Raw genomic sequence first — 15425 nt, 5'->3', positions numbered from 1 at the left:
TATTCACACAGATCCTTCTGTGGCAGTTATATTTGCAATATTCACACAGGTCCTTCTGTGGCAGATATATTTGCAATATTCACACACGGCTATTCCGTGGCAGTTATATTTGCAGTATTCACGCACGGTCCTTCCATGGCAGTTATATTTGCAATATTCGCACGGTCCTTCTGCGGCTGTTGTATTTGCAATATTCACACAGGTCCTTCTGTGGCAGTTATATTTGCAATATTCACACAGGTCATTCTGTGGCAGATATATTTGCAATATTCACACACGGCTATTCCGTGGCAGTTATATTTGCAGTATTCACGCATGGTCCTTCCATGGCAATGATATTTGCAATATTCGCACAGGTCCTTCTGCGGCTGTTGTATTTGCAATATTCACACAGGTCCTTCTGTGGCAGATATATTTGCAATATTCACGCAGGTCCTTCTGTGGCAGTTATATTTGCAATATTCACGCAGGTCCTTCTGTGGCAGATATATTTGCAATATTCACACAGATCCTTCTGTGGCAGTTATATTTGCAATATTCACACAGGTCCTTCTGTGGCAGATATATTTGCAATATTCACACACGGCTATTCCGTGGCAGTTATATTTGCAGTATTCACGCACGGTCCTTCCATGGCAGTTATATTTGCAATATTCGCACGGTCCTTCTGCGGCTGTTGTATTTGCAATATTCACACAGGTCCTTCTGTGGCAGTTATATTTGCAATATTCACACAGGTCCTTCTGTGGCAGTTATATTTGCAATATTCACACACGGCTATTCCGTGGCAGTTATATTTGCAGTATTCACGCATGGTCCTTCCATGGCAGTGATATTTGCAATATTCGCACAGGTCCTTCTGCGGCTGTTGTATTTGCAATATTCACACAGGTCCTTCTGTGGCAGATATATTTGCAATATTCACGCAGGTCCTTCTGTGGCAGTTATATTTGCAATATTCACGCAGGTCCTTCTGTGGCAGATATATTTGCAATATTCACACAGATCCTTCTGTGGCAGTTATATTTGCAATATTCACACAGGTCCTTCTGTGGCAGATATATTTGCAATATTCACACACGGCTATTCCGTGGCAGTTATATTTGCAGTATTCACGCACGGTCCTTCCATGGCAGTTATATTTGCAATATTCGCACGGTCCTTCTGCGGCTGTTGTATTTGCAATATTCACACAGGTCCTTCTGTGGCAGTTATATTTGCAATATTCACACAGGTCCTTCTGTGGCAGTTATATTTGCAATATTCACACACGGCTATTCCGTGGCAGTTATATTTGCAGTATTCACGCATGGTCCTTCCATGGCAGATATATTTGCAATATTCGCACGGTCCTTCTGCGGCTGTTGTATTTGCAATATTCACACAGGTCCTTCTGTGGCAGATATATTTACAATATTCACACAGGTCCTTCTGTGGCAGTTATATTTGTAATATTCACACAGGTCCTTCTGTGGCAGATATATTTGCAATATTCACACACGGCTATTCCGTGGCAGTTATATTTGCAGTATTCACGCATGGTCCTTCCATGGCAGTGATATTTGCAATATTCGCACGGTCCTTCTGCGGCTGTTGTATTTGCAATATTCACACAGGTCCTTCTGTGGCAGATATATTTGCAATATTCTCACAGGTCCTTCTGTGGCAGTTATATTTGCAATATTCACACACGGCTATTCCGTGGCAGTTATATTTGCAGTATTCACGCATGGTCCTTCCATGGCAGTGATATTTGCAATATTCGCACAGGTCCTTCTGTGGCAGTTATATTTGCAATATTCACACAGGTCCTTCTGTGGCAGATATATTTGCAATATTCACACAGGTCCTTCTGTGGCAGTTATATTTACAATATTCACACAGGTCCTTCTGTGGCAGTTATATTTGCAATATTCACACGGTCCTTCTGCGGCTGTTGTATTTGCAATATTCCCACATATTTTTCTGTGGCAGTTATATTTGCAATATTCACACAGGTCCTTCTGTGGCAGTTATATATGCAATATTCACACAGGTCCTTCTGTGGCAGTTATATTTGCAATAATCACATTGATCTTTCTGTGGCAGTTATATTTGCAATATTCACACAGGTCCTTCTGTGGCAGTTATATATGCAATATTCACACAGGTCCTGCGGCAATTATGTTTGCAATATTCACACAGGTCCTTCTGCGGCTGTTTTATTTGCAATATTCACACAGGTCCTTCTGCGGCAGTTATATTTGCAATATTCACACAGATCTTTCTGTGACAGTTATAATTGCATAGTTTACACCAATGTATACCGTGAATGTTGTGAATGTACCTTCGTTTGCCAAGTCAAGCTGCGTAGTACACCATACAAAAAACTAGTTGAGTTATTTCAGTTTATTCAGGCTCTAACCTTGGTGACAATAGCAATGAAATGACATTCTACTGTAGCTTAAACTGCAACAAAAGACCGATCCTGTTAGAGACCTGTCAAAATTCAAAGAAAGATAATACATATTGGCTGTTATAACCTATCTTTTTATTCTCACCTGATGTTTAAGCCGATTCAGAATGAATTACCAATACGATAACCATCGACCCATATCGAGACAGCCATAATGAAAGTCGTGGATGAAATATTGCTGTGGCCCGATCATAAAGGATTTATAGGTTTTATCCAGATACATGAAACACTTGACAAATGTTTCATGATACTGTGTTGTGGCAAAACTGATGACTCAAAGGATAATTGTAATTATTTATCATGTGTTGTACAATATGCTGGGGCATCAAAGTGTCGCAGTGTTGTAGCAATGTGTACAACAGAACCTCATAAATCAGGACGACATCGCTGTCGGCGAAGACGTCATTACGATCTGTGTACTTTACGGAGTATACTTCATTTCCGATATATGGGGCGTTCTCTACAGTAAAATTTCGAAAATGGGGGTTTCCCCACTGGTTATAACGCTTGTTAAATCATTCCCTTTTCACATCAGGGGGTTGATATATTCACAGGAAAACCCTACAGACTCAAACTGATTTTTGAAAAATATATGCATGTAAACATGATTATAATTTAATCGGGCAATATCCAGTTTCGCTATTAAAGCAGCGCTATTGCAAGAACCAACCTGTTATTAAAGTATCGGATATTCAGTATCGGATCTTGGCCTCCCAAGCCTTCAAACGTCCTCACTCACAAAAAAGCGATATTTGATCTTCTTGCCCGATTCCTGTCTGAAAATGGATCGTGTCGTTCTGATTTCAAAATTATGACATATGAAACATAAAGATGAAGGGCGGTTCGGTGTGTACTGTAACCGAAAAATCTACACAGTGCATTGGCAAATTAAAAAGAGAACATTGTTCTTATTCCCAATATGATGTGGCGCTGAATGTGTAGAGATCTACCTTCAATTGTAAATGTATAAAACTATTTCTCTAGCGGATCAGCAAAATGTTTAACGTTCTTATTAAAGATGCAGCTAACCCACACTCTACGAACTTTCTCGTTGGGTAGTCCGGGCTCCAGTCATTTACCCACCAAGTCAATTCCCCACCTGCCATTTCCCCAACCGGACAATACCCCACCCAAATATATACCTGGTCGGTCATTTCCCCACCTTCCTGATTTTTGGTTGTTATTTCACTCAAATATATGAATGAATGAACAAGAAATAGTGTTAATTACATGGACAGACTTCTACCCGTATCCCCCCTTAAAGTTCATTTTGCAAGCCCCTAACCTAAACTAACCTAACCCTAAGCCTTATTTTATTGCTTCTAGTCAAATCATATTACCTAGATATATATTTTTTCCCCATGGTTAACATTTAGCGGGGATAGGGGTGGAAATCTTACCAAATATATTACATTCTTTAATACTCAGGCGGATTTTCTTCGCAACTGAGTTAATAAATTATCCGATACATTTTTCACCGTCCGCATATGAAACACAGTTTTATTTTCTTTCAATATTGTTTACAGTGAGATGTTAACTGCGTGTTCCATTCAGATGCACTTATTAACTCATCAATTTTGGGAGGTGTTTTCAAAGAGGTGGGGAAATGGCCAGGCAATAATATTCTTGGGTGGGGAAATGTTCAGGTGGGGAAATGGCAGATGGGGTAATGACTTGGTGGGGAAATGGCAGATGGGGTAATGACTTTGTGGGGAAAAGACCTGGTGGGATTTGCCCTACACCTGGATAGTCCAGTGGAAACATATAGAACATTATTAAACATCCCCCCAGACCTCCATCAGTGTTACGTTTAAGTTGAACCAGAATCGGTATTTACACTCTTCTTATATCCAGCTTCACAAAAGTCTGAAGGAATTCGAGTTAAAGATGTAATGACTACTGGTAAATGTGCATCAATTCATCCACGAAATGAATACAGTAAACTACCGTTTTAACGAACTCAATGTACAACCAGTTTTGTTCATTATAACCGTAGTTCGTTATAAGCATAGAATAGAATATTCAGCAAGTGTTCGGGACAAAAAATATACCGTTCGTCACAACCATGTTCGTTATAAACGTAGTTAATGTGCATCAATAATATTGCTTTCCATGTTATCAGAGAAATGGTGGCCTCTCCGTTATTCTGATGCAAGAGGTTTCTTGTATGGTGAAACTGTCATTGCATGAGAACGTACGGAATTACCTTACGGTTCTTTGCGAAAGAATCCGTTAGAAACAAATTGAGAAAATTCTGGATGAAAATTAGCGTGGTTACTGAAGAACTGAAGTTATCTATCACTGAAATTGTTATTACACATAATGGTAATCACATGTAAATGTATCCTGTGCTAATCTACACTTTCTGACTTACGTAATGTTCTTTTTATATTCAGATATAAATATTGAGTCAGCTCTTCCTTTGAAATGAGATGTGGCTCGGTGGAGATGAAAGCGCTTGTCTATGAAAGGATCAGTTTACTTCAAGCCCTAATTCTATCTGGTCTAAACTTTAATATATATATTGCTAACATTTGCAAATGCTATCAGCTTTAAATCGATGTTCATGTATGTTGAAATTTACAGCATGGTTTAAATGTATCGCAGAGATCTTTGCTAGAAGCGGATTGAGAAATCCTTCAAATATCAGTTTCGTTTTTCAAAAATGATCGTTCGACCACCTTACATGTTATTCCATAAATGCAATGCCAACTTTAAAAATGGTAAACATGTATTCGCTATGTATGCAAATGATATCGTTCCACCCCAAGATTATAAATTGTTTCAATAACAAAATTTAGAATTTAAAATGAATTGATCATGACTGAATGGTCATATATGGAATTAATATCTTTGATGATTTTAGCACAATCACGAATTACGTTCATCGTGACCAAGGCCAATTATTAGTTGTCATTGTTCAGAGTGTAATCTCATTTCGGAGCTGACCTTTCAAAGGATCTCTCTTGAGCTTTATCACAGCCGACTTCAATTGCGTGGGAAGTAAATCTGAATAATGCGCATATGGCTGTCTGCACTTTGATATTTCAAAATGCATTAACTCTACATATGAAAAGTGCAGACGGGGTGGGTGTATTCATTAACGTCAACGGCGGTAGGAAACGTCACCCTTCAACAAAGAGCTCGGCCTGAATTGCTGCTTGTTGTATATTTGTAGTAATTAAATAATTGCGGCTATTATACAAAGCCCTGCCTTGAATGCATTGTCGCTGGGCGGGCTACATAAGCATCCAGACACTATTAACGAAACCTTTTGTACTGAATATTCAGCTTAGCATTCTCAGTTCTTTCAAGTCGAAACAACAACAGATTTTTTTAATCATGGACATCAGATTGTAAGCTTAACGGCAAATTAAAATAGTTCTTAAACTTCTCAAAGGATTTTTTAGAATGTAGTCATTTCAAAATATCTGCACACCGAGTTCGGTATCATGAGTATATCATTATAAGAAGGGGCGGTGGGGTAGCCTAGTGGTTAAAGCGTTGGCTCGTCACGCCGCAGACCCGGGTTCGAATCCCCACATGGGTACAATGAGTGAAGCCCATTTCTGGTGTCCCCCGCCCTGATGTTGCTGGAATATTGCTAAAAGCGGCGTAAAGCCAAACTCAGTCAGTCAATATAAGAAGCTAACCGGTCTTTTGCAAATACTTGACCCACTGTGCTACCAATCTATCTAAACAGATACAGCCTGCAGTGCAAATAATGTTATTGATAATTTTGATGGTGTTCTATTTTCGGTGTAATAATATGTTCTGTGTACGTGTACAAGCTCATGACTGCAGTGAAGTGGATTACACTGCATATAGACATGTTGCCTGTCAGGTTTAACTACACACACAGTGGCGATCTCTGTAGGGCACCCGGCCACACTGTGAAGTTTCTGTGTACAATGTATGAAATATTCCTAGTGTAAAGTCCATTCTCATCGTGTGCAGTAAAAGGGTTACACATGCCTGCTGGGTGAGTCACTAGGGTCAGACTTGGACCCCGGGGGGTCGGACCAGCGTACAGCTACTGTGATTGTAGGGTAGAGTTAGCCGATACTATACGACTTCCAACATGCAACCTACACACCGCTGTATTCATCTGTCAACATTGTCAACATTGTCAACACACACACAGGCATGTGACCTGTGCCATTTACTGGAACTGATGGCGACGTTTATGTTTAAATGGGTCCCTGCAATTTTCACCAGTGACAGATTGTTTATTGTGATTGTCTCTGTTGTATATGTAGTATATTAGAGTACCTAAACACAGAAGGCTGCAATGACACGTTTGTTTAAACACATTAAATATTTTAAAACGTAAAACATGAATAATATGACTATGGATTAAACATATTTTATTCACAAAGTGAAACGCATCGGTGACAAGTTCTTACAACTTATTAAAACCCTCTCCAAGAATATTTACAGCAACAAATGACAGCACAGGCAATCATTAGAAACAAACACAGAGGGAGATTGGGAGCTAAGATGAAATATTATAAAACATAAGGTACGAAGAAAGAAACTACTGGAATTTTAGTTAAACATGATACACGAACCACTCCATCATAGTTCGATGGTTGGGCATGAACTTTTTATGTAAGTTGTGGAACGTTGTTTCAAACCGGTTTGCTGATCAGTGAAGGCAATGTTGAAAATCTACAAACTTAATACTTAGTCGGATGGCAGTGCTTGCATTAATTGCACCAAGGCGTATGCTGGATTATCGGTAGAAACAAAGGCAGTATAAAACACCGTAGTCTGTCTCAAAGTCCCTGAACCACATTATTTTCCCTACTGCCAAGCCCTCTCTGCAGTGCTAAAGCCCTAAACGAAGCAAGTCTAGATTTCCTCAGGTTCAGGTTCTGAATCTCTGGTCTCCCTGGGGCTCCTTCTCAATTTAAATGGGCTTGTTTGTTACTATCAAAATTATATATATTCAGAGACTAAGCATTAGTCTAAAAACACCGCTTCATTGACGGATGCATAAATCGTAGATATATAAGACTATCATGAAGCATGTTTTTTACAAAACGTGTCGTATTCAGCAACTCTACGAACACAAAATATCAGAAGAGAAAGGCAGTAAATAAATAATGTTTTTTCATTTTACTATTATTTATGATGACAGTATGTTCTTTCCCGAACACCTGGTGTCATCTTTGATCTTAAGTGATCTATTTATATGTTTTTATCGCTATCTTGCAGTTTATATCCAATTTAATCGGTTTCTGCGAATAACAATATCATCTGGGCTTGCCGATATGTTATATAAACGTTATTTGTCTTAACTAAAAGTACATATGAAATTATACCAGATACATGATATATGAAAGCTTGGGAGCCGGACATATGTCGCCACTGATATAGAACTATTGTATGAATATATGTCTGGCTAGAAATATGTTGTCTAGGTTTTCCCGAGAATGTATTCAAAATGAATGCCCGTAGTGAGATGAATGTCAACTGTACAGTGCACGCACGAGATCTGTCATCGTGTTGGGAAGCTAGTTCATTAAATCAATTTACGTGATAGTTATTTCATATATTTCCAGTTTGGCATGTATAATATTGAATATTAAATGCCATCAATGCATCCATAGAAGATTGTAATTCTTTACTTAATGTTGAACACTACTTGTCCTGTGACCTCCTTCCATATCAAAGGAAAGTTATGGCTATGTTCCGCTGTAACAACTTTAGATTAGCAGTGGAAACTTGTCGCCACACAAATAGACCCTATGATCAACGTCTCTGTCTTTACTGCCACTCTGTTGGCCTAAACTATGTTGAAGACGAGCTCCATGTCCTACTTATCTGTGACAAATATTCTGAAATAAGAAATAATTGTTTCACAACCCACCAGACCCACCCTCCAACAATTGAAACTTTTGTGCGTTTAATTACTTGCAACAACATACATTATCTAAAACCATTAACTACATTCCTCTCCACTGTATTAAAACTAAGAAGTAAACCCACTACTACAACTAATTGACCCTGTATTCCAATCGTTATCCTACATCCAGCATGTATGTATTCTTTATATTTGCTCTATGTTGTATTATTGGTCAATGGCCTACATTACTGAAATAAAATGTCTGTCTGTCTGGCTGGCTGGCTGGCTGGATGTAATGCGTTACAGTTAGTGACAGAAACGCGACCACTGCAGGCCATGTACACTGATGGTAGAGGCACATCAAAGAGAAACATTCGACACCCAAAACGACGATCTGTGAATGTTCCGGGTGACCCTCCTATGTGATAATATTTAGTTTTTGGCACTGTATATGTTTGTGAAGCAACAAATTTCAGGTGTCATTTAACATGTATAAGAGCGCAAATTTGCGTTTTACTATCTAAAGATGTTGTTTTTTCTTTCAGAGGTATAATCCTGCACGAAGAACCTGGACCAATGCCAAACTCCAAGAACTCCTAAAGACGTCCGTATTCTGGACTAACGTGATGAAAAGGTTCTCCAGAGTTGCAGTTGGTTGCTTTGGTTAAACACTTCATTTAACGAATATTTTAGAGAAAATATATATTGCCTTTCCCTTTTTATACAACTGACTTCGTAAGATTCATATGTTCTCTTTAAATTGTATGTTTTCGTACAACATGTTATGTTATTTGGCAAACAGACAGTTGCAAACTTCCCTTCTGAATTTATGGCTGTGGTTTAACGAACCATTAACGAATATCTTTGAGAAAATATATATTGCATTTTCCCTTTTTATACAACTGACTTCGTAAGATTCATATGTTCTGTTTAAACTGTATGTTTTCGTACAACATGTTATGTTATTTGGCAAACAGACAGTTGCAAACTTCCCTTCTGAATTTATGGCTGTGGTTTAACGAACCATTAACGAATATCTTTGAGAAAATATATATTGCATTTTCCCTTTTTATACAACTGACTTCGTAAGATTCATATGTTCTGTTTAAACTGTATGTTTTCGTATGTACAATATGTTATGTTAATGGGCAAAAAGACAAACTTTCACCCGATCATTTAAATTATCTGTTATCAATTATTTTTCTGAAAAAAGTTTCTACAGCGTGTCGCCTAAAAATGTAATAGAAAAACCTGTGAGGTGCCGAGGGCAGCAGTACCATGGCACTAGTAAATATTAATGATATACTTATCTAGTATATACATACATATTCATATCCTGCATCATGTCTTACACATGAAGCATCACGGGTGTCAATGCATTCACTTGGGGCAGAAATATGGTTATCATTAATATGCATAGATCAGTTGCAAGTACGCCCTGTGACATTTTTATAGTGTATGCTTCCATTATGTCACAGTGACCAGCCTATTCAATAAAAAAAATATTTCCTCGATCGATTTCCGGCGTTTCGTCTCTGAATATTTAGTTTGGGGTACTTTTTTTTATAGAATTATGTTTTACTTAACGAGGTATCCTTTTGATTTTAAAATATTAAGAGCATCTGCAAAACCAGCAATGGCAGATTAACTGTGGTATGTTGAAAAAGTCGAAACCAAAATCAGGCGTGATAAATTAAACAGATTCAGAGATACATGTAACTTATACGATTAAACTAGTTTCGTCATATGCCAGGCTGCCCGGTCGAAAATGTTCAGGGAACTATATTCATTACTCATTGAAAATATTGCATTTTTCGTAAATCTAAAAGATTTCACTGGCGGGATCGCGTGCTCGATGACAAGGTTGATCCATGACGTATTTTTATTTGCGTACATCGATGCTCATTATGTCAATCACTGCATTGCCTTGTCCAGATTCGATTATTTACAGCCCACTCTCATAGAGCTGGAATATTTTTCAATGTTAACAAAACTCACAGACATACATTGGGAACATACCATACGGATTAAAACAGTTTATCTGCACATCATCACTCACTCACTCACTCACGCACGCACGACCTACATACCACTGGCGTTGGATTACCTCAGTGGCCAAGGCGCTGGCCTCTTATCCCGAACAGAGCCGTGAAGGTCCGGGTTAGAATGAACCTTCAGTAACCCATGCTTGTCGTAAGAGGCGACTAACGGGTGGTCGGGTGGTCAGGCTCGCTGGCTTGGTTGCCACATGTCATCGCTTCCCAATTGCGCAGATCGATGCTCATGCTGTTGATCACTGGTTTGTCTGGTCCAGACTCGATTATTTACAGACTGCCGCCATATAGCTGGAATATTGCTGAGTGCGGCGTAAAACTAAACTCACTCACTCACTTAAACTGAACACAAGGGTCCTCTGGAGGTTCCTCCAAAGCATGATGCTATCTTCTTGTTTCAGCACCCGATGAAATGGGCTGGCTGTTGCTTAACAGATTACTCAATCACTAATAAAAAAATTTCATTTCACGTTTCACTGAAACCTTCCAAAACCATGCTTTCATATAAAGTTTGATAGAATTTAACAAAGCTACTGAATGATGAAGTACTCCAACTCGGAAAAATATTTCGAAGAAGAAACACTATCATCTATTGTATCCTTATATAAACGACGTGTATTCAGTGGAAGTGGTTAATGCCTCGACAGACTGCAATGAATGCAGGTGTTAGGTTAGTTAGCTCACAGTGTTGTCACATTTACCAGCACGACACCTACTTATTGACACAACCAACAACAGATGCCGATAGCTACTTGCCACAAGAGAGCATTAGTCCGCTGTTTATGGAGTCAGCATTATCGCTAAATCTCCGAGGTTGTCTCGGTCACATGATAAACTCAGCAACTGTTGCTAAATGTCAGCTTACACCAGAGTGAGGGAGTGAGTGAGGTGGTGTTACCAATTCTAACTGTATTTAATATATAACCCTCGGAATACCCTGGGTACACAGGTCGAAGACAATTACTACTTTAGGCTTGTCAGCTTGTTTTACGCCGCACTCAACAATTGCGCAGTTATATGACGGCTGTCCGTTAACAATCATGTGATTGACATCATGAGCACGTATGCATTTGGGGTACGTTGGCATGCATCAGCCACTTAAGCTAGCTTGACACCCGGTTTCGTTACCCTCGAGCTTTGTTGGGCGGGAGGATAGCCTAGTGGTTTCATAGTTCGCTCGTCATGCCGAATACCCGGGTTCGATTCCCAATATGGGTACAATGTTTGAGAATGCTGGTGTTCCTCATCGTGATATTGCTGGAATATTGCTAAAAGGGGCATAAAACCATACTCACTCACTCCTCCGAGCATTGTCCTGACAAACACAGAAACGTAACCGGAAGTAATCTAAATTTATGATCAGCGGATCCGGGCTGCTCATAAGGCCACTTACTACAAAAGCAGAAAGAGCACCACATTTATATTGTGTGTATGTGCGACAACATCCCGATCAAGCTCTTGACGTCCTTACTCGAGGTCACCTGAATCTGCCTCGTTTGCGAGTCACTTAAGAGATTGTCATTTACCTACTCAAACCACCCAAAGGATTTTAACTTTTGTCTTTTAGTTGTAGCCAAAGACTTCAGCTCATGAAACCAGCGGTCAAATTACACACCGGCGTCTAATCGGTCTAATGCAGAGAGGGCGTAATCGTTTTTTAAGACTTAAAAGATTAGCCTCCGTGCTTATTATACTGCTAACGTCATAGTCTGGGTCGTTCTAGTCTACAGCCAGATTTACATCCTTCTTCAATTTAAGCCAAATTACAAATTGTTCAAATTTGCAAATATAATGTATACAGCTGAATTGCCACAAGCAACACAGAGGTTTTTTGTGAGCATATATGTATGTATATGTGTGTGGGTGAGAGAGAGAGAGAGAGAGATGTGTGAGAGAGAGAGAGAGAGAGAGAGAGAGAGAGAGAGAGAGAGGCGTGTGTGACAACAAATACCTCTACTTGTTCCACGTTACGGTCAATTTAACCGTTGTACGAGACAATGTTTTTACACGTTGTTTATCCGGCTGTTGGTCGTGTATGCATGTTATAAATGTCGTGGGCCATATAATCTTAGCAACCGTTGCCTACTGCTCATCAAATAGAGGTCAAATATTTAATAAAAACAGCTCATTTTTTTAATTGCATATTTTTCCTTCTGTACCCCCTGTGCAGAGTTGGGGCGATTTCATATCTCGGTCAACCTCGTACACATTTCTACCAGTGTTGCTCCCTTGACTGCAAACAGAACCAAGACGTCTACTGATTCCACAAAAGACAATCTACACCATCAGGCGCATCACAAATATAAAAGCTGAATTCAAAATATGCATTGTATGTGATGAATATATTTCATCAACTGACATAGTTGTATAACAGTTATAAAACCCTGATTCATCATTCAAAATACAGCAACGTCTAATCCGGACTTCACCTTGAACCACACACAATATCAACAGCACTAGGGTGTTTCTTAGTCTGTTTTTGTGTCAGAATTTTATCATACTAAATTCAGATATTGAATTGAGTTAATCTAAACCAGTAATATGTACATTTGTCATAAGAATTTGAAGTGCATGCATGAATGCATGTGGAACCTGGTGTTTGTTTTTATGCATGGACATATTTACTTACATCCCGGTTGTGTCTCGACGAGCCAGCAGGCCCCTAGATGTCCTGTGACCCACATGTTGTATGACTCACCCACCAGGAACGAACAATTATCAATGTGTACAAAGATAAAGTTTGAATGGATCTGCAGTATTAGGCCTACGTGTGTTCATGGTCGGTGTGAAAGGTGTACGGGGACCTGTATACGGTGCAGGCCGTACCAGAGGACATTGAGTATCATTACACTGACTTATATACCTCCCAGACATGTCCAATCAGGTACTGAAGGTATACAGTGAATAAAATATGTCGGACTTATCGTGGAGAGGGTTACCACAAGGCACAGCTTAAACTTTACATCCATTTTTTGTGCATGTACGTAAGACATAAAAATACATTGCTTCGTAGATGATACTGCAGGTGTTCTAGAAGGTAAAGCACAGAACATGTTTCAATATCAACCAATAACAGCATCATTTGTTCATGTTCACATCTCTGGTGTTATTTTATTGTCCATTTCTCTTTTATGTTCACAGAAACATTGCTGGAAAGTAAATACATGTGTTTATCAATAATCAGATTTTTTCTCTGATAATATTTTCGCTACGAATAGGTATGCATCACGTATAACTATTGTTGCGGCAATATGCAATGCCCGTTCACTCCGATTACCAACTGCAGGTTGTAGAAGAGCATATGCACGAAGTTACATGCCTGCACGCATGCATATGGTGTGTGAACGGAGTGGTAGGTTATATATGTAGTAAAATACAATAAAATGTCTACATATTGTGTATAATATAGCAGATAACATTGCATATAAATGTCGTGGATATCCAGCAATGCACAACGCACCATGCATCATGCATAACCATTGCATTTGTGTATGCATCTGAACAGACAACGAAATTAAACCCATGACACAGTTGTCTGTGCAGAATGTTGACATGTTTACTTAAAATTCATATGTGCACAATTAAAATCAACGTATTCTTTGTCGTAATAACAAAGTATATAAGAAAGCTTGATTTAATTTTTCAATCCATTTTATTTCTTCCCATCATGCCAAGCTGCCAAGCACACACATATACACAACTTGCTTCTATCTCACCATGAAGGTCAACGAGTTAACTTCCTTTACGTACAGCACAACCTATCTGTACGATGGAGGTTGTGAAGGGTTGGACACCGGACATCTTGTCAGTACTGATAACGGATAACAAGAGCTCTACCAGCAAGTGCAAAGTGCCCTATACATTGTCTGTCCCAAATTGCTGTATACTTGTATACGTGCATCCCATAACAGTTGATATTTTCTCGGGGCGGTGGGGTAGCCTAGTGGTTAAAGCGTTGGCTCGTCACGTCGAAGACCCGGGTTCGAATCCCCACATGGGTACAATGTGTGAAGCCCATTTCTGGTGTCACCCGCCGTGTTGTTTCTGGAATATTGCTAAAAGCGGCGTAAAACCAAACTCACTCAGTCAGTGATATTTTCTCGTTATTTCTCATAGTTCTTTGATGCGATTTGTACTGAAGACGTGTGGCGAGCACTGACAACGGTCAATACTATAGGGATTAGGGGAGGTTTCACCGACGTGTTCAAGTGATCACTAATACTTTAAGCATGTACATTGACACTTGCCTGTGGGCTTTGAAGCAGATAACGCTGGTATTAACCAATACGGATATCACAGTCTCTCAGTATGGGAGTCAGTACACACTGGCACGGGATTCATCAGGTGCATGTTATGTTGAGGACAGCTGAATGGAAGACCGTGGGTTTAAAGCATCAGAACATAATGACATGTACAAACCCATCGCTACAGCCTGTATGCATTACGTGATGTGTATATATACCTGTTTTATATTGACTGCGTACATATTCACTAGGGAATACGTGATGCATACAAAAAAATTCACCCGAATGTCTTCCGATGTCAGGTGGCGGTGGGGTAGTCTAGTTGTTAAAGCGTTGGCCCGTCACGCCGAAGACCCGGGTTCAAACCCCACATAGGTACAATGAGTGAAGCCCGTTTCTGGTGTCCCCCGTGATATTGCTGGAATATTGCTAAAAGCGGCGTAAAACCGAACTCAGTCAGTCAGTCTTCCTATGTCAAATATACTAGGCACATAAAGAAACTGTGCATACAAAAAATTAAAATAGAAATTTATCAAACCTGTGTAGACATATAAGGATTTAAACTTAGAGATTAGTGACATGTATCCAACATGCATGCACGTACCACGTTCCGTGACGTCAGTGGGTTCGTCCTTGAGACGTGCAATACGTTGTTGTACGTGCATTCCGGGAAAGAGAAACAGAGCAAATGAATGCCACACAATACTGTCACTTTGGAAAGCTCAACCCCTGCCCTTGCGATCGTTAAAAAAATTTAACGGCTATTGAAACGCATAGCATGCCAAGGCTCACGTCTGCACAACGTCATGAGGCCATTGGGA

At 39.5% G+C, this 15425-nt stretch overlaps 1 long non-coding RNA gene across 1 annotated transcript in view; it reads left to right on the top strand.

Annotated features, from left to right (window-relative positions):
- LOC124270959 overlaps nt 1–9824 on the top strand; it is a 65440-nt gene extending 55616 nt beyond the window's left edge. Inside the window, exon 2 of the long non-coding RNA XR_006896911.1 lies at nt 8852–9824. This is a non-coding gene — a long non-coding RNA (uncharacterized LOC124270959). The remainder of the gene's footprint in view (nt 1–8851) is intronic.
- The last annotated feature ends 5601 nt before the right edge of the window (nt 9825–15425 follow it).

This window comes from Haliotis rubra, unplaced genomic scaffold (genome assembly GCF_003918875.1).
Source record: "Haliotis rubra isolate DU_JTF1 unplaced genomic scaffold, ASM391887v1 Scf156, whole genome shotgun sequence".
Classification (NCBI taxonomy): domain Eukaryota; kingdom Metazoa; phylum Mollusca; class Gastropoda; order Lepetellida; family Haliotidae; genus Haliotis; species Haliotis rubra.
This window is presented reverse-complemented; position numbering and strand designations above follow the sequence as displayed.